The 21738-nt window shown below is 37.7% G+C and overlaps 1 long non-coding RNA gene across 2 annotated transcripts in view; it reads right to left on the minus strand.

Annotated features, from left to right (window-relative positions):
* LOC141417312 (uncharacterized) overlaps nt 1-15400 on the minus strand; it is a 51712-nt gene extending 36312 nt beyond the window's left edge. Inside the window, exons 1-2 of one of the 2 annotated variants that reach the window (XR_012441834.1) lie at nt 15088-15400; nt 6542-6649 (exon numbers count right to left, since the gene is read on the minus strand). This is a non-coding gene — a long non-coding RNA (uncharacterized lncRNA). Of the gene's footprint in view, nt 1-6541; nt 6650-12779; nt 12953-15087 lie in introns of those variants that run through there. The other variant, XR_012441835.1, reaches the window with a different exon arrangement.
* Between the last annotated feature and the right edge of the window lie 6338 nt (nt 15401-21738).

Consider the following 21738-nt stretch of genomic DNA (forward strand, 5'->3'; position numbering starts at 1 on the left):
AATGAAGCCCAGTATTTTGTACTTCTAATATACACTAGTACATATATATACATGTGTATGCATGTATACATGTATATATATATATATACATATATACTTATCCTAAAAATAAATGCATTTGAAAACACTCTTCACTCCAAAAAAGTCACACTAATTGTGAAGAAATTTGTAAACAATTACATAAGGTTAGGTAGCTTTCTCTGGCTGTTACCAAAATACCTGAGAGAACAACATAGATGGAGGAATCATTTTATTTTGGCTTATAGTTTCAGAGGTTTCACTTTGTGGTTGTGTGACTCCATTACCTTAAGACTGAAGAAAGGCTGAACTTCAAAGTGTTGGAAACATTTGGAAGAGGAGGCTGGTCCTTCTATGGCGAACAAGAAACAGATAGAATGAAAGGGACCAGGTCTAACCTTCAAAGGCACACCCCAGTGACCTACTTCCTCTAGCTAAGACGCACCTCCTAAAGTTTCCATCACTTCCCAAAACAATGCCACTTTTTTGGGATAAGAGATGCTGTCTCTCTAATTCCATGGAAGTTGAGTTGAACTGAGGATGGGTAGCTATTTCCTTAGGCAAGTGAAATGCCCATGAATCCATATCATTTTAATGAACATTGGAATCTGTTGCTTTGCAATATGTTTACAGAAGGCATTACCTAATTTCCACTCAGAGTGCTTACCTTTTGTTGCCAGAAACCTTGAGATCACAGCAATAGGGATGGTAAATAATAAAATTCCCACGTGTTTAGCATTAAGGTCCTAACTGGATTAGTGGAATCACAGTGCAGGCATTATCCTGTTGTGTCCTGTGAGGTGAGGGTTATCTAGGATTAGAAGTTATGTCACAGAGTCTATGCCCACCTTGTTGATCTTATAGTCAGGGACCTTGGTTTGAAAGTGAGACTGTGCTTAATATCAAAAATAAATGGGCATTTTTCATAAGTTAGAAGTTTGCCCAACAGGGTATTCCTTAGCCTGTGTGTTTCGTGATGTGCTTCCTTCAGAACAGATTCTTCAGAGGGAGATGTGAGGATTTCTTCTCAAAATAAAAGATAAAAGTGAAACAAAATATACTGGTAAAATTAAGATGTCAGGGAAGGATAGACTAGGCAACAAGCTTCCTTATGTTTCACTCTTTTAAAATTCAAGTCTGCATGGGAATGTGGAGAGACTGGAACCCTGAGTCCTCTTGGTTCAAATGTAAAATGGTGAAGCCACTGCAGAAAGCAGTATGGCAGTTTCTCAGAAAAATTAAACATAGAATTACTATGCAACAACTCTACTTCTGGTTCTATTCAAAAGAATTGAAAGCAGGGCCTGGAAGAGATACCTGTTAACTCATGTACACGGCAGAATTTTTTACGAGAGCATAAAGGCAGAAACATTCCAAGCATCCAAGTGTCCATCAGTGGATGAATGGATGAGCAAAATGTGATATGCAAATCTAGTGGAATATTACTCAGCCTTTCTGACACATACTGCAACACAAATGTATCTTAGGCATTAGTGTAAGTGAAATACACCTCACAAAATGACAAATACTGTATGAGTCCACTTGTACAAGTTACATAGAGCAGTCAAAGTCATAGAGACATAATGGAAAGCAGTGGTTGTTAGGGGATGGGTGAAGGGAAAACAAAGGACATATTGCTTAATGGGTATAGTTTCAGTTCTGCAACATGAAAAGAGTTATAGAGATGCATGATGGTGATGGGTACACATTATTTTTATATTTTATACCACTGAACTATACATTTAAAGCAGGTAAGATAGTAAATTTTACATTGTATGTATTTTAAGACAATAAAATGATATTTTAAAAGCTTTAAGTAAACCAAAATTTTAATTCTAGACCTGGACAACTATAAGAACCTCCAAAAGTAAAATATTCAGATGCTGATGCATTAAGAAAACATAGTTAACAAATTCAACTACAATAAAAAAAATGCAACTTCAGTGTTTATCTGCCAATGGAAAAATGAGTTTGGGCTGTCACTGAAACCTTTTCTAAAGCTAATCTGTGAGCAATTCATTTATGTTAGCAGTCAGAAACATTCTACTTAAAATTTAATTGTAATTAGAAAGCACTGACCATTCCACCTGACATGTGTGCCACACCAAGATCTGCACCTGCCAGTTAGACAAACAGACCATTCCCACTGCTGGCAATATTAATAATACTTGATTATTTGAGTGCTGACTGTCACAGACAGTCTAAGTATGGCAAGAATTTAACAAAAATTTAAGAGTCAGAAGTGTGCAAAGAATTCAGAGAGACATGGCGAAGAAAAGTAAAAAGATCAAGCGTCCTGGAATCCAGAGCAAGTCATTTAACTTTTGGGGCTTTGGTGTCTGCTCATTGGAAATGGAACAATCCGTGCTTTATGTACAACCTGAGTTGAAAGGAAACTTACAGAATAAAATGCTTTTGAGTTCTTTGAAATCAATAAAGCATGACATCAGTGTGTTACTATTCCTCAAACAGAAGTACTATAAGCTGTCCTCTGCAATATCTAAGCAGACAAGAGGAGCACTTGGTTCACACACTGTTGTCAATTTGTTCACTCAACAAGCCATACTGTTTTTCAAAATATAGCTTGCATTTGTATTACAGTCTTTGGTTTTGTGAGCCTGGATAACTTCACTTAGGATGATGTTCTCCAATTCTATCCATTTGCCTGCAAACAACAAAATTTCATTCTTTTTATGGCTGAATAAAATTCCATTATATATAAACACCATATTTTCCTAATCGAGTCATCTTAAGCAAACAAAACTATCATTTTTTTTTTTTTACAAAAACAGAGAACAGGAAGGCAAAACAAGTCCTCTGTGGGAGGGAGGTACCAGTGAAAGGGGGGAGGATATAAGGACAGGAGGTCAGAGGGTAAATATAGAAGAGATATTCTGCACACATGTATGTAAATGGAAAAATGAGACCTGTTAAAACTATTACAGGAATGGAGGGTGGAGGGATGAAGGACGATGATGGAGGGGGTGAATTCAACTATGATATATTTTCAGAAATTTTGTAAATGTTCCAATGCAACCCCAGAACAACAATAATGAAAATAAATTGTAAAAACAAACCACACTGTTTAATTTGAGAAGGGCCTAACACAGTATCTACTGGACCACTTTATTAGTGGTACCAGATCATTTACCATTTCTTCCACTTTGAGGTAGAGTGTGTGTTTTTCCCTTTGACCCTAGTGGAATGTGTGACTGCTTCCATCCATATAGATTGTGTGGGATGTGACTCTGCAGGACTCCTAGGTTAGGTCAGAAAAGGTTGTGCAGCCTATATGTGATCTGCTTGGGACTCTTGCCCAGGAAAGCTAACTGCATATAATCAGTGTAGCTGCTCTGAGACTGTCATTCTAGGAGGTCACCATAAATGCGCAGTTGACAGCCCCAACTGAGCTCTGAATAAATGCTCAGCCCCAAATGTTAAGCCATCTTGAACATCCAGACCCAACTGACACCTGACTGCAGTTGCATAAGGGATCCCAACTAAGAGCTGAATACATGAGCCTTTCCCAAGTTTTAGACTCACACAATCAGGAGGAAGAAAAAACAAAATTTTTGTTTTAAGTTGTGAAATTTTGGGGGAAACATGTTACAATGCTGTGTTAGTCCTTTCAGGATACTATTAAAAGTACCATAAACCAGGTAACTTATGAACCATAGAAATTTACTTCTCAGAGTTCTGAAGGCTGGAAGCCTAAGACGCCTGCAAATTTTATGTCTAGTGAGACTCACTTCCTGTCTCATAGATGGCACCTTCTTGCTGTTTCCTCACATGACAGAAGAGTCAGAAAGCTTTTTGGAGTCTCTTTTCTGAAAGAAATAATTCCATTTTTGAGGGCACCACCCTCATGACTTAATCACCTCCTAAAGTCTTCACCTTCTGCAGCCATCACCTGGGTGTGGCGGGGAGAGTTTCGATTGCAACATATAAATTTTGAAAGACACAAATATTCAAAATTTTGATCATAGCAATAGTAGCTACAATAGCATACAATCATAGTCACAGAGGACAAGGAGTATAACAAATGTATCCCTTAACTTAAATGATTCCAGATGCCAAGGGGAGAAGAGCATCAACAATATCCAACTTTCTGGGATATCTTTTGAAGAAACTTGGATATTTGGAAGGAAAAATAACAAGTAAAGGTAACAGGAGCTATTCCTAGAAAGTGTCAACATAATCCTAGTCATAATTCTACAACTACATGTCAGGAAGCATCTCTGTCAAAGTGATGTGCCTCAGGGCTGGGTTTTCCTTCTTGTCCCAGTTGTGACAGATTTGGACTGCATCCGAATGAAGGTGGAATAACACTAAGTCATTTAAAGTGTCTAAGTGTGTTAGCTGGCAGATGCTCACGTAACTCACACAGATGTGCCTTTTCACCATGTGATTAACACTGCACCCAAGTGAAGAAACAAGTATTAAAAAGCCAGAATAGTACATTCTCTGGAAATAGCCTCTTTTTTGTGTGATGTACATTTGCATAGCCAAAAAAAGACAACAAAGAGAATACTTCTATTCATTTTTAGAACATATGACTATCCCACAACAATAGAAAAAATCCAGTTATCAGGGACTTCTATCTCATAGCACATCCAAGTGTACTTACAATGTGCTGTCCCAAAAATTAAACCAAGAAACTCACTAGGTTTTTAACTTCTGAAATATTGAAGATTATTTGCATTCAGAAGCTGCTAATATTCTATGCATTAAAAACAAATCTACCTATAATGGTTTTTAAACTTAAATTTTTATTTTAAAATTTTAATTGATAACTAATTGCATATATTTATGGGGTATGATGTGCTATTTTGCTGCATGTATACAGAAAATTAGCATTTCTATCACTTTACACACTTATCATTTCTTTGAGAAAAGTTTAAATCTAACTATTTTGAATGTAGAGTGTTTTTAGTGCTCAAGTGATTCTGTCCAGGATCAAATTAAGGGGTCAGAGCTTGTGAGAGACTGAAGAGCAGGTGGCCGAAGCCATACCCAGGGAGTCCCTGATGTATCATGGCCAAGTGAGGAGGAGGCAGGAAAGCTGTGAGACAGAGACACAGGTGTAGAAGTCAGGTTCATGGGCTTGAGAGTCGGTCACCTTAAGCTTGAATTCTAATTTGGGAAAGATTTATTTGTCATCGCTGAGCCTTGAATAAGATGGGAATGGCTTCCAGCTCCAACGGCAGTGGCTTCTGTCTAGCCTAGTGAATCTGCAGAGGACACTGTGTGGCTCGGAGGGCCATTATGATGTGTGCTTCAAACTTGGAGCAAACACTAGTCATTAAAATTTATATTGTATATTCAATTCAAAACACAGTTGATGTGAATGCAAATTGCTATAACTCTTTTTGAAGTTAACTTGGCAGAATTTATCAAAAGTCTAAAAATGTGTATGTCTTATAATCCCGTGTTTGATTTTTATTTTTTATTTTATTATATTTTGAGATAGGGTCTCACTATGTAGCGCTGACTGTCCTCAAAGTCATGATCCTCCTGCCTCAGTCTCCCAAGTACTGGGATTATAGGCTTGCTCTATCATGCCTAGCTAATTTCAGCATTTCTAATCATAGCCTTACCCCCATTGGCAATAATGATATTAATTTTAAACTGATTTCATGATACTGATACAGTGGTTTATTTTGTGGTCCTCATAATTAGATGTATTAATTCATTGATATACAATAATATACATAATATATTCTTTAAGAGGAATGTAGATTGTCAAATAAATAATATAACAAACAGTATTCTATCCTTCTTTTGAAGTTTTAGCAAGGATTTATTTTAATATAACAGAATAATATAGGCAAAAGTGGGGGAAAAAAGAGAAAGAAACATTTCCTGCTCTGCAGGAAGGAAATGAGAGTAAAGCTCCAATAGTGTTCTATCTTGATAAGCTAAAGAGCTATACAGCTGTGTAACTGACATAAATAAAAAGAAAGCTTAAAGGGTACAGGCACTGAAATGATCATAATGGTAAGAGCTTCCACTCATTGTGTACATTATGTGTCTGTTAGACAGAAGCAGAATATCCCTCCCTCCCCCAGGGAGCCCCAGCTCTGAGGAGTTGAACCTGTCCTCCCCTTTGGCTAGGTACTTCTTTTCTCAGGTGACCATCCTAGCAGCCCTGATAACAGCAATCTCTAGGTTGTGTGATCATACATAATTTGTATTATCTCCCCTTTGCTCATCTAAATTTTCTATTTTTTCTACACAGAACAAGAACCATCATCTACTTTTTAATTGAGTCCTGGGGTGCATTGTGTTACCCAGAATCTCCACCTCAAGATACATTCAGAATCATTAGGTTTGGGGTTGAGGGAACTTGGCAAGATGCCCTTAAGCACATCATTCCATTTGTTGCTAATTTGAGATCTGTCTGGTAGTTGGCTACCATCTGCTAAAATGATCTAAACAACATAGAATTAGAAACTGAATGGGAATCACCAAAGGGTGGTTTGAAGCTATGAGAAAAACAAGTCAGGAATTTATAGACACTCACATTTCTTATCCAATGGATATATTTGGCTGATTTTTACTTTAAAAAGTTGGCTTCTGTCTTCATCTGAATTCTTTTATGCAAAGATACTCCATTTTCTCTTGCTTATGCCTATGGGCAAAAAGATATTTATAAGTTATCTTTTACCCTCAACTATGCAGTATACATGGTGTCTGTGAATACCACCTAGACAGAAAAATGCCCTTCCCACTGGAAATGTAAACATATAAAATGATATGAAGAGACTCTACTGAGACAGAGATGAGAGAGAATAACAACCTCACAACAGCACATACTTCCAGGTTTCCGAATTTTTAACTTCATGCAATATAAGATAAATTCATGTGCATATCCTTCCAAAAATATGCTTTCAGATAAATGAGAACACATTCCTAGGGTTTCTTTCTACAGCTCTATATTTTAATAACATCAACCCTTTCTGTCTATGGCTGTGTAATAAGCCACCTCAAAATGTGGTGCCTTAAAACAAATTTTTTATTATCTTACAGTTTCTTCGGTTCCGGAATTCCAGAAGAGCTAAGCTGGATAAAATGCCTCAGGATGTCTCATGAGGTTGAGCATAAAATACTGAATGAGTCCACAGTCCATCAAAGGCTTTCCTCAGTGATTCATTCTTGTGACTCTGCAGGAAGGAGGCTCTGTGCTCAGGGCGGCTTGTGTGTCCTTATAACATGTCTGCTAGCTTCCCTTAGAGTGAGTTATCCTGAGCCAATGATAAAGGTAGAAAACACAGGCCTTCTCAGACCAGGCCTCAAAGTGACACACAGTCACTTTATCACATGCCACTCAGAGTGAGTCTCTAAGTCCAGCCTACACAGAAGCAGAGGGGAATTAGGCTCCATCCTTTAAGGGAGGATAACCAAAGTATGTGGGGACATAATCCAAACCACACCTGAAACATGAATGTAGACCTTGTACTAAATCAAGAAAGTTGGATTATAGAACCAACATTTTCACAGCTGAATATATTATTTCTGCATTAGGTTTTCTAGGACAGTCTGTCACTGCCATCCTAGATATCTGCACTCTAAGGAAAGACAGGTCAGCAAGCATGGAAGAGAGTACAGAAAATTATAGAGCATTGAGAAGACAGGGTGGCTAAATTCAAAAGCAAAATATAACTCATTTTACTTCTGTTATCCACCTTTCCTCTGTGTCATTATTTTGAGGTCTGGGAGATTATAAACACAGATTGATGTATTATGTAAAGCAGGCCTATACAGTCCAGTAATAGCAGCTCTCTAAAGAGAAGTCAAATGGTAGAATAAAAAATAAACTTTAGATGTGCACAGTTACAGACTCTTCAGCACATCTTATTGTCTTTAGTCACCCACACACAGACACATTATTATTGTCGATGTGGTTGCCTATGAATTATGATAGGTGGCAGCAGGAGACATATATCTTTGGGGGGGCATCACTTTGATATCAGCACTAATCCAAAAAGAAGTAGGAATAGCCAATAAAATGTAAAACAGTTTAGCACATTGAATTTTTTAGTGTTTTAAAATCATTGTCATTGCAATCTAAAACAATAAATTGAGTGACTCTCTGTAGTGATCAGTATAATTGCAGAGGGGAAAAAAAGTATGCCCATGAAATTCAGGAATCTAGAAAACAGGTAAGCACACCCAAGCTTTTCTGTAAAATCAGGCCTCTGTAAATGAAGAGCACGAGTCTATAGGACTTCTGAAAAATCAGAGGAAATGCTAGTTCTTACCTCTGTAAGCTTAGAATTTGGGGAAAAAAAGGTTTTTAAAACTAATTTCTGAAGGTGAATTGATAATAATTTGCAACAATACATGGCATTTGAGGAACATGAATAAGTACTACAGAATAGGGTTTCAGCCAGGTCAGAATTGTGGGGTTGGAGGTTGCTTTCTCATATCACACCCCTACCCAGGTGCACTCAGCCCTCCTGAAGCGGCACGCAGTATTGATGGAGACATTTTAAAAGTGAGAAGTATTACCAGTGGAGATAGGAGGCATATGTGAATAAAACAGACACAGAACCAATTATCTACATTATTTAAAACTCTTCTAATAGTCACCTATACAATGCCCAGGTGACCACTTAAGAGAATCAGAGCATTCACCAACAGAACCAGGTTCTAACTGTAGTCACATGTCCTTTACAACCTTAGATTATGCATCAATTTAGCTTGTAATTTCCCTTAGAAGAAGAGCCAAATGGAGCTTCATTTGTATTAATAGCATTTATCAAGATGCCATGAATGTTGTAAATACTTACATGTTTGTTGCCTTAAAAAATAGTTACCTGTATTTAGAAACTGCTCTAGAATTGCTCACGTTCTTTCCCAGCCTCCTCAAATTTCTATGACTTTCACTTACTCAGAAATGCTTTTTATATACTTGATGAAAAATCAGTGACTTTCTCTCCCATCCAGAAATGAAAGAAAATGGTGGGCCTATACTATATTCTTCTTGTTGGCATTATTGCAAATAAGTGAATCCTGCTTTAGAAATTATAGTAAACATATCTACTATGAAGGTCCAAAACTTTGACCTTTGTAACTCAAATTTGAATGCTGATTATTTCTGCAATTAAAGAGAATAACTCCTATTTTTAAGAATTTTTTAAGGTCTGCATCTTTGTTAAATTAAAAATGTACAAAGGTGGCTTATTTTTCTACAAGGAAGCTAGCAGTTTGTAAATTATGCTCCAATGAATGCCCTATCATCTTCCACCTGAGCCAAAGACATTATTTAGAACAGGAAATGCATAGGAGTGTCATGGCATGTGACACCTAGAAATGGCCGAAGCATCATTGCTAGATGGAGTGACACTCCGGCAGGCAAGACCATAACTGGAGGAAGTCAGCAGAGAGGAGATGAGTCAAGGACTAAGTGGAGAATATTTGGGGCAACTGAGAGAGCTGCAGGTGCCTGGGGAAAGACACTTTTACAGACCAGGTGCAGAGTGAGGACTGTGGGCATGGGTCAAATCATTTCTTGTGGTCCCTCCTAACACTGCCATCAGTGCACTTGAGACCTTACAGACCAGTGGAAGTTATTCTAAGTGAGAGAATGATGAGCTTTAAAACATTCGCTCCTAACTTCCCAGAATCCACACCTCACTCTTCTGTAGCAGACTGCTGAATGGTGCATAATTCTTCTGCACCCAAAATTTCATAGTGAACAGTCCTAAAGTGAGTCCAAATTTCATAGAAAATGAGCTCGTAAAGCACCATCCCAGATTACAGGAATACCTATGAAATTTGTAAATATAACTTTCCATCCTAGTCCCTACAAAGTAGTTAGCCACTTGGAAAGTAACCCCAAACACACTACTACTTCAGGAATTTTTTTATTTTTTCCTTAATAATAGTAGTAGTAACAACTAATGTTACTTAACCATTCTTTGCACCCTTTTGCATGCTAAATTTACTCAAATCATGATCTTCCTCTATTGCTTCAGGCCACTCATATTTCCTTACTTAGAGTTTCAATTTCTTATACAGAGGTGTTTGCTTGAAGCTTGATGCTCTTGGCTGCTTTTCTACAGTGAAATTTACTTTTGAAATTGATGAGACTTTCTACAATTAAATGAAACCCCTGTAAGCTCAAAACATAAATTTGGAGCCCACTTTGGACCCAGAGTCTGAGTTCTGAACTGGCTGTCAAGGATCAAGTCAACTGAGGGCATGTCAAAAAACATCATTGCCTTGTGTGCTATGTTGGAAATACTATTTAGAAACAATAAAAACATTGATGTGTCCCTAACTATTGAAATGAGATGAATTTTTATGCATTTATTGACTATTTTTGTTTATACTGAAAAAGCAGAACCACTTTACATTAGTAAGAATTTAATTTGCTCTTTGAACAAAGTAAGTTATGTAACTAGCTATAAAGAATGCAGAAGCAATTTGCAAATATGAAATTGCTTAAAGGAGTAAATGTAGAAAATGATGCTATTAAGATTATCATCAAAATTCAATTAAGTTTTCACTAGTTTTTAGTTATGAAAAGGAAACACATATAAAAGTGAAATGCTAGCCAACTGTTAAATATTAATTAATGAAGTCAATGTTTTTGATTTAGCCTTGCAAGTTGGTAAAGCACTTCAAATAAATTTTTACTGAAAACAAATTTAAAAACTACCTGGAATTTCATTTGGAAAGTGTTGGGAATTTGAACTCTTACATATGAAGGATTAGGCATTTTTTTTCTGTTGTGTGTGACAAGTTTCCTTTCCTCTACCTCTCCTGATGAAATATTTGCTTTCATCCATATGTGACTCCAAAAATATAAACCATCTTAGAGTGGCTGTTGAAATTATTCACTTTTGGCCTAGAGCTAATTGTGGGTATTTTATTCCTCACAATATCTTCTGGGAAAGTTGTAAGTGAATATAGGATTGTCACGCACATGTAAAAACTACATAACTTTTCTCTAATGGAAACGACATATATGAGGGTTGTGTTTTAGAACATCTGTTTATCAAAAAGCTGACCATAGCCATTCAGAGACACATTTTTCATCTGTAAGTGCATAGCAGAGAACTTTGAACAGGCTCACTGATTTCAAAGCAGGGCAATATCTTTATGATGACATCACCCTCCTCTCCCTTGTACTGGGAACTCACCGTTCTCTGAACTGAAAGTCTGGAGTTGGTGCCAAGGGTTGTTTCACCTGTGAGTGTGTTTCCTGTAAGCCTGGTCAGCCGTGGCTGGGCAGCCGATGGGTTCTGACAGTTACAAACCTCTTCAGTTCTTACCTGCAACAGTTCTAGTCTGATTTCTCAAGACTGTGGCCAATGCCACATAAAATGATAGTCACACCTACAAGGCTGCCACTGTTCTCACTTGATTGACCAGTGAGAATGGTACTGTTTTCCCTTCAGAATAACACGAAATGGCTAATAAAAAGACTCTGAACCTTGTGAGCAGGAAGTGAGACTTGTAGTTGAGTATGTGGTATTCAGCATGTCTTATACAGCTGAAGCTCCCTCATTTGTTATATAATCCTACACTGAAGGATAGAGACAAACCAGATTCTGGAGCCAGGACAGACCCTCTGCAGTGAGAAGGCAAGTCATCACCTTCCCAAGCATACCGTGTTGACACACTTTGAGAAGAAGAAATGTAAATAAGATTCAATGCTGTTCTTGCCCTGTAACAGGACAGTATGGGCCTGTTCCTACATGGCAGGGAATTTCAGAATTGGTGAACAATAGTTGATGAAAATAACCTTAAATACTAATAAGATGGTAATCCCCAGGTTTACATTGTGGTTACTCTCTATTGACATAATTTTTTAGTAAGTATAAAGAGATCCTCTTTCTTCGAATTCACCAGAACCATGCCATGAAGAAAACATATGAGTAGATGAAGTATCACACACACACACACACACACACACACACAAACACACAAACAAAACTATGCGTAGGTAAATGCACACACATTAGATACACATTACACATATACACACAGACTCTCATTAGTTACATACACACACAAAGACATTCACAGACATATGTGGATATACAGACACATTGCACATACATAGACATGCACAAAGACACACAGACACACACATCCTCATGCCCAGACATTCATAGACACACATGTACATGTACACATATATACCAACACAGATACACCAGAGAGACATATAGACACAAACACACACACACAGAAAAAAAATGCAGATTTATACACACAGATACACTGACAGACATGCACAGACGAGAGAGACTGTAGAATGACCTTCACAATTCTTCTCTCCCTCCAATTCACATTATTAGCTAAACCTGATTTCCTTTAGCTATACAAATAATAGCAAAACACTGTCTAAGGTATATCTTTGTCTAAAATGTTTTTTTAAAGATTCTCAGTGGAAGATTATTATTTTAAGTACTCTCTACCTTTATTTTTTCCACTGGTGATATCCTCACTGAGTAAACTTAGACAAAGACCCGTGGATGAGCCACTGGCCTGACACACCGTGTGGAGCCTGCCCTTTTAGAGCAAGTCAATGCCAAAATAGACAGCAAAGGAAAACTAAATCCAGCTTGAACAATACTGGCCCTAAAATAGCAACAAGGTTTATGACCACAGCAGCAGGAACGGCTGCTGATCATTTGCCAGGATCTTTTATTTTGGTTTGTCACTATTGAGTGGCACAAGGAACTTGAAGCCCCTGTCAAGTGAACATGTTCAGAACCCAAAATCAGAACTACTAATAATAGTACCTGGTGCAGAGCTGTCCTCCTTGACAGAACTAATGAGCCAACTTCTCCTGTGATCTTCAAGGCTTGCTAAAGAGATATTTCCCCAGCATCTGCTGAATGCCAGCCTACCAGGCTTTTTACATGTATTTGTCCCTTTAACCCTCACAATAATTCTATGAGATATATTTTACTGATCTGGTGCTATAAATAACAAAGCAGAGGCCCAGAGAGGCAGAAAACACGCCTATCCATGGTCACACAGCTAGAAAGCTTTTTTCTGCCATGCCATGAACCTGTGTGTTGTAAACAGTTATCTCAGACACCCTTAATTGAAGACAGTGGGCAGCTCAAAACACAGATCATGATGTCATTTTCAAGGCAATAACACAGACTCAGGTGCTGCTGGAGCGTGGAAGAGAAAGAGATCCCTCAAATTCAAGATGACTGGAAAGTCGCTCAAAAAGTTAGGGATTGTGTTCCTGGGTAAGGGAAGATGTTATCTCAGCAAAGGGAAGTGGAGAACACATTCCAAATAAGAAATAAGTGAAAAAGAAGAGGTGGAGTTGCGGCTCTTTGCTGGTCCCAGGCTGGGGAGGAGATACTGTGGCTAGAGTTACAGGTTATCATAGACTAATGGAGTTAGGACTATAGATGGGCTCACAATGTAGATTTAAACTAAAGACCCAATCTGGGAGAATTTTTAAAACTTAAATTGGGAAGTGAAAGTAACATGCAGACATCTATCAGTCTACAGGAGGTACAGAACAGACTGTCAGGGAGACATCCTGGAGGAGCAGGGCAAAGTGGAGACTATTACATTACCACACTATCTGTCTGATTTGAGCCAAAGCAGGAAATGACCAGCCCCAGTTGATACCCAGCCCACAAATTCTTGATAACCCAAAGCAATTCAGAAGTCGACTTTGTATTTCTTATGTTCTCCATGGGACCTAGAGATCCAAATTGCTTCTGACTGCTGGGGAAGGATCAAGTCATTCTTGAACAGACTGAAACCCTGACATTGATCCAAATCCATCTCAGTATCCCCAGACTGTGTCTGATTTTGTCTGATCAGGACTGACTTATGCCATGAACAGATTGTGGGGTCATCTCCTGAGGAAAGTGCTTATCCCAATGGCTGCATCCCCTCCCCAGTGGATGGGGTCATTCCGGATGTTTCCATGAGTCGCAGAGCAGCACAGCCTTCAACAGTGATTATGGACCCAAGTCCAAAGCGGAAGCCTCCTAAGAATAAAAGAATCACAGGTACATGGGGCCATGATGAGCCTGACAGTTACGTCTGCAACTGATTCAGCTTTTGTCATGCACTACTCACACCAAAGGCAACCCTGGGCAACAAGGACAGGAAAACAGCAGTGCCCATTTTATTCATCCTTTATAACTTACAGCAAATATTTACTTAGCAATTACACAGTGCCTATCACCACATTAGACACTTGTGTAGAACTTAGAATTGTACTGAATGCAAATAAGATGTTAATTATTACAACTGAATGATGCCTTTATAGTTAGACTGTGATGAATTTTTAAGAAACACTTGAGGGAGAAACACAGGCATAATGTAATCCTCCAAACAATTTGGAACAGAAATTGTTAAGATCCATATGTTTCAGTATAGGCAACAAGATTTTAAAATTTGGGTAAAGTATGAGTGGTTTTGTCTAAGGTTCCCTCTGACAGCAGTAAAGACCCTCTTCCCTCTAATAGGATGTTGGTTCATTCTGACTATAAGGGAAATGTCACACCTGATGAGTCACCAGGGAGGCTTCCTTCAGGTAAGACCTAGACAATTCCTGAAATGCCTCTCTGTCTACTGAGAATCTGTCTCAAACCACGTAAAACTCAGAGACAGCCTAAGATAGTAATGCAGATTATAGGCCTCACTCCTCTTTGTCCCAAATCCACCAGGTGGGTCCTAGATGATGGCTTCTGGATGATGTGAGCAGACACTACACATGCACACACACACATACACACATACACACACACAGTTTGGAATTTTCAGCAGCTGAGGTATAACAAATTGGGAAAATGGTAGCATAGAGACGATAGATAGCCATCTTGTCCTGAAGGCAGTGTGGCAATGACTCATGTAGATGAATCATTTACAATCAGCCCAGTGGATCTCAGTGGGCCAAGTTCTAAACACAGGGAACATAAGCACTGCCCAAGCAAAGAATGCCAACTCAATTTCTTGATTCTAGGAAAAGAATCCTAGAATTTTTCACTGGAAGAAAGCAGAGAGATTATGTTATTTGATACCATCATTCTGTAGAAGTGAAATGGAAGTCCAAGATCAAATACTTACTTAGTAAAGCTAGGCAAAATTCAGACCTTTTGATTCTCAGCTCTGATATTCTCTCTCAAACCACTGGAGCACATTGCTCAACTTCTGGAAAACCTCTGTGCATTGGTGTGAGCACTTTGGTGACATGAGTAAATTATGAATTCCTTGGGCAGAATTATGATACAATTTTATGCAACTGGGCAAACATTCTCCCTCTATTAGGTAAGCATTAGTTGTAGCATAAATAATACACAAGGCAACAGCCTTGTGAGTAGTTTGTAAGCCCAAACTGCTCACTGAAAGTTTCTTTTTTGGTATTAAAATGATGAGTGTGTTTTCCCTAAGAACCTTCTGACAACATGTACAAATAAAGCCACATACACAGTGACAAACTGTGCTGGTTGGAGTTTAGCTGATGACATTCTTGTTATTGAAACAGGAAGTGACTCAGCCCCAGCAAGTACAGATCATATATTTTATTCCGTTGTGTTGGCTCATTTGAAAAAAAAAAAAAAGCCCCTATCACAAGGCAACGATGTTTGTTTTCTAAATAAAACAGTTTCTTGTATTATTTGTAAAATGGAGATTAATGCTTTAAGATTTTAATTAATGTTTTCCAAGAAATAAGAGAGAATTCCTCAATTTATCATCATTAAAATACTGCAAAGATAGGTTTTTACAAGTATTACAATCAAGTGAGTGTTTTTAATGAAAGAAAATGTTTAATAATTTTGAAGGGCTTGAATTCTAGTATGTGAGTCTAGTTGTAAAACTTTTATAACATAGATTATTAATATTACTGCTACTGAGAGCTGACCTTTGCCTATGAACGTTTTAACAAATTATAATGAACTAGAGGGGTTTTTTTTAAAGATTTTTCTAATTTCAAATTTTTTTCAGTTGACCAGGACTAGACTGAAGTTTATCTTTGTCTACTAAGACTTTGCACTTATCTACTACAAACTGATAATCTTTACAAAAATGTATTTCAGGACAAATGCTTAGAATGTTTAATATGAGACTAAAGTTCTTTAACTATTGAATACTAAGGATAATTTCCAGATAATGGGCTATTTGGGAACAATGCTTCTACTGCTGAGATGTGCTTAAATTAAATAGAAAAGGACCCTTTACATTTAGTAATTAGATGTTGACTAATTCATGCACCCAGACTTCAGATGATTCAAACAGAAAGGCTTTACGATCTCTATAGTTAGATGTGTGACATTTCTTACCAGTCATGGGCTTTCCTAGTGAGATAAAGCTCCCACCTGATGCACCATTTAATTTGCAAGAAGATCCGTTACTGTCGGATACTATTCTAAGAGCATAAACCACAGGAGGTGATGGCTGTGTCCTCTGTGCACACAGAGGCCTCCTCCAGCATGAAACTGGGTCAGAACCAAGTACAAACCCCCAGCACACACTCCCTGTCCATGCCGCCTGCCCCCTGCCCCTGTGCTGTTCTCTGTAAACACATCAACTCCTTTTGTCTGGAATGGGAACTGCATGGACATTAAAAGGCTGTGGACTATCTTATGCTTTTCCCTCCTTAAATCTCAGAATGAATAGCTTCCATCTGTAATTTTTGGTTTTATATTTTAAAATAGTGATCCAAGAAGCAGAATGTCTCATTATCTCTGAAATCATTTGAGCATTTGCTGCATTCAACTCTGTAGATAAAAGCACGATACAGTCATTTTACTTTATGGGGAGTGGGGGAGGAGCAATGCTTAAAGAAAATTCCTGTTTTTTTCCTTCTGCTAACTGTATATTGCCAGTTACCTGCTGTTTCCACACTCTGTGTAGATCTAATTTAGGTATTAAAAAAAAAGAGAGAGATACTCTAGACATTATCCTGGATTGGCAGTTCCCAAAACACGTGTGGTTTCTAGCCTCCATTGCAAATCTGAAGCAAATTATTTCTATAAATGTGAGAAAATTTGACTTTCCTAAAAAATGGCTTGTGATACATATGAACTGAAATCTATTCAGGAAAACCACAGTGCCTGACATTTCTTCTCCATTATTTTCCCTGAGATGTGAAGAGTCCTTTATAATTTTAGTGTTTTGAAATGACAGATTCCATCCATTTCCTTTTTTAAGCACCATCTTTTCTTGTGCTCTGTCATGTAATATTTACCCTTAAAGCTCTAAGAAAGTGGTGAAGGATTCAGCTTTTGAGAGTGACTTGTGATATCTCACCACAGAAGTTGGAAGTCATTGTGACTGGGTGCTCATTTCACAGAGGGACGATCACACCTTAACATTTTCATGCTGCCATGACAACGTGTCAAAGAAATACCCTTTGAAGGGGGAGAGGAGTCAGGAAGTTCTAGGATTTAATTTCAAATGAGATGTTGTATTTGAACAAGATAACCTTTTAAAATAGTGTTATAAATAGCACATCAACAAGAGGGTTTTCTTTGACTGCACAGTGTCTGAAGATAGATGATTTTAGCCAAATATTTGCTAGATGCTCAGTCCCTAAAATTAATCATTAAAAACTCTGCTAAGACATGGCATGTGTGCATGAATCTGCTAATCACAACAGTATATGATACCTTTTTTAAAAAGTTAAGTCTTAAGATATTCATTCAGTCTGTAATTTGCCTTTAGCCGGCCTGAAACACTAATATCCCATGAACGATGTGGCCACAATTACCAACAGACTGGTGAGTATATGTCTCCATATGTATGTGTGTTTGTGTCTCTGTGTGTTCATGTTTGTATGTATCTGTGTGTTTATGTGTCTGTGTGTTTGTGTGTCTGTGTGTTTGTGTGTGTATGTATCTATGTATTTGTGTGTGTGTATCTGTGTGTTTGTGTGTGTATATATCTGTGTATGTGTCTCCACTCCCAATCAACACTTTCTGGTGGAGAAAGAAATCAAGCAAATGATGAAATCTGTATTTGAGACCAGGTGGGAGAATAAGTGCTGGGTGGGAAAGAAGACATGGTAGAACTGCAGACAGTGTGATCTTGCTCTGGTTCCGGCCCTCTTCTCTGCCACACACAGCAAGAAAGCGGGACATTCCTATGGTGTGAAGCAGCTTCAAGGATAATATATGACGTGACCTGGTGTATCTGCAACAAAGTTGAGATAGAAATGCAGATAACAAAAGCCAGTATCCATCCTTCAAGCATTTACCTACCTTCTAACTCCTATGCTATTTCTGTCACTACTACCAAAAGGTGAAAAACAGACCCAAGGGATCTTCTTACAGAGTAAGTCTGCATTTTATCACTGTGTTGTTTACAAGAGAGAGGGTATTTATACTTAGGAGAGCTTCTATTATGAACTAAGTCATATATTATCTCACTTAATCCCCAAGCAATACTATCAAGTAAGCAAATCTTTACCAGAAATTCAGAGGAGTTAGGAACTGTGTCTGCAGTCAGGCAGCTGATTAATCAGAGATTAGCCCCAACCCAGAAGTTAATCTTCTTTCAATGACACTGAATGACATTAAATAATGACACTGGTTAAATGTCCTGTGTTTAAACTCCATATACAGAAGGATAAGTCATTAGCAGTGATCAGTCCCAGACCACTCAGGGTACTTCCAGAATTCTTTATCAAATAAATGAGGAAGACAGAATGGTGGAGTCATCAAGCCCATTCCTATGAAATTCTTTCTGGGGCATAAGCCTAAATCTTTCATCTCGGCTAACCTTCCCCAACCATTCAAATGTGCCAAAGATGGAGAGAAATGATTACATAGGAGACTAAACTTTAGAAACCAAACTTCACTCTGGATTTGGGAATGAATGCAGACCTTCAGGATGCCTGGTCTTTTGTGAGAATCCATTGATTCTTTGTTTTCTGTAACAATGAGATGAGCAGGATCACTTAGTAGAACAGAAAAGACTCAAGTACACACTTTAATAATATGTACACAGGAGCTGGCTCCTGTTTGGTCCACTTGCCAGAGATTTGGCACAAGAAACAAATCTTGAAGGGCATTCCAATGAGGAATCGTGCTACTCTGGAACACTGGTTCTTCTACAAGAATTCCCATGTGAATTGGGAGTATTCTAGGCTCTTTATCAGATCAAGAAACCGTAAAGTGAAGCTGTGTTACTGACTGTAGAATCAAAGAGCACAAGAGTTGAAGGGAGTTTTGAATTGGTCTCGGTGACCCCAGGCAGTGGTTAACCAAGTCTCTTACTTCAGAGTCAAATGCTCATAAAAAATATGGAAATAGTCTCTGTTTCTATATGTACACTTGTTGTATGTTTTAGAGAACCTATTTTTTTCCAATAAATTAAATGCATGTTCTCGTGACCTCCTTGAAATTTATAATTGAGGTTGCCTATGGACAAAAGCTCTTTAAACAAAACATGCAAATTTTATATACCTAACTGGATATGAAATCCACAAATATCTTTTCAAATTAAGGTTAAAATAGGAACTTTTATCACTTAATAACTATATCCTGTGCATACTTCCTGTTAGATAATACCACCTTTCATTTTTATCTGGCACCTCAATTTTCTTTCTATACAAATGCCACATTCTCCAAGAGGCCATCCATCCCATTTCATGTAAGGTAGCAGTCACCAAGACCTCTACTCACCATTTCCCATCCTGCCCCCTTCATGGCACATGACCTTCCCTGAGATGTTATTTTTTCACTTGTTCCTCATTGTCTCCCCGAGAAGAACCTGAGCTGCTTGTGAACAGGGACTTAGTTTGATCATGGTTGTTTCCCAAAGACACAAGTCCATGCTCAACATATATTAAAAATATGCATTTCTATACATGCTTCAAATGCTTTTGGATAAGAGGAATGACCATATTTTCTGGTGGAAATGTGTTACCAGATAGATGGGAGGCTTCTGACTCATCTGAATGTGCTAATGTTTCGTGGAAATGAGAACGCTACATTGAAGGAGATTAAGATCTGAATTGAACAAAGTTGAATAGATCTTTTATTCAAGAGAAAAGTTCTTTTTTCAAAGAAAACAATCACAAAAATTTGGCCCATGTACATGTTTGTCAGAGATAATCAAGGTGGTCCCTCTGGATGAAAAAAGCTCCTTTTGAGGTCCTCCTAAAATACCTGGTTAAAGTTTCCTTTTCATTTCATTTTTCTTTTTCTGATTCTTTCTGCTTCATTCGTTTCCTTTTTTGTTTTTTTCATCATGCTTTGTAAAACCAGTACACAAAAATGGAAATAAAATAGCTATTTATCATTTGCACAGTGTGAAAAAACGTAAGTATGAAGACATTTAATTGCATCTTTTTTCTAGCTATATTAGACTTATTATTAATGAAATTAAATTCCTCTAAAAGATCAGGGCTATGATTTTCCCCATCTCTCTAGACCCCATTGTAATAAAAAATATGCCATTACAAGAAGGAGTATATAAAAGAGATTAAATAAGGATTCACCAACCTATAGTGGCCTTCAGTAAGGTTCAAGAAAACAGTGCATGAGCAGCAGTGGCTCACATAAGCCTGCAACACATGGAAAGTGAGTTTCAGAAGAGGTAAACATCAGCTCACCCAAATGAACCCAGACACTAGCACATCGACTAGGGTGTGAGGTAAGAAGGGACAGAAGACATGGGAGCCACTGAGGTGTGATCCATAGGAAAATTGCACCAGTCAAACCTTCACCTATCCCCCTTTACACACATCCCCCACAAAGTTCACACATTACATTTCAGCAAAACACTTTTCTCCAAAATGTTCTTCCCAAAAGTCCTTCTCCCCACATAAACTGAAAAAAAGTATTTGATACAATTCCTGGCATTTGTGGCCAATGATTAGTTTCTTGCCCACTTGCCCTAAATGCTTTGCCTCTTATAGAGTCTTAGGTAGAATTCCTACTAGGATGAGATCCACCTGCAAAAAGACTAGGTATCCTATACCTGTATATCACCAGATATGAGAGGAAGCTCAAAATTTTGAAATATTAACCAAAAAAGTCAAATGAAATATAAAAACAATGTGGAATACCATAGAAAAATATCTTCAAAGTTTCAAAGTAAATTTACACCATGGGTTTTAGGTTCACTGAAATTGTTAGTCAAATGTATAAGAAGGTTAAAGAAAAGGTAAAAGGTCAAATTCCTTAGGAAATTACTGCAGGATATACTCCAGAAACTAGGAATGAACCTAGAAAACAAAAGAAAATAGAATCTACAAAGAGTGGGTGCAGTCCAGAGCAAAGCACACTTTGTCTGGCTATTTGTAGTCTTAGAGGGTCCCCCCATTAAGCAATTCATTAAATTTCTTTTCTTCCTTCAATTTCTTTGCTATGCAATAGCGAATATCAATTTTTTGATATTTCTGAGTTGGCATGTCATTTACCTGTGGATACACATTGACTCAGGACTACAACTCACACCCTGAACCCTGAAGTGCAACAAGGTGGGACATAAAATAAACTGCAACTTATTTAGAATAAAATAGATATTCCTTTATTTAACTTTCTATATGGACAACAAAGGAGTGAAAGTAAATAAAAAATCATTAATGGATTAAAAACCCAATTTTATCCCAACTGAATAAAACAAGACAAAACTTTAAAATTCTGTCTTTAACCTATAGATGAATCCTGTATTCATGCATATGGTCTCTAATGAATTCACTCATTCAAGAAGTATCTATTGAGCAGTTGGTAGAATAGAGGCATGGTACTAAACACTGATTATGAAAAA

The sequence above is a fragment of the Castor canadensis genome, chromosome 15, assembly GCF_047511655.1.
Source record: "Castor canadensis chromosome 15, mCasCan1.hap1v2, whole genome shotgun sequence".
Taxonomy (NCBI): domain Eukaryota; kingdom Metazoa; phylum Chordata; class Mammalia; order Rodentia; family Castoridae; genus Castor; species Castor canadensis.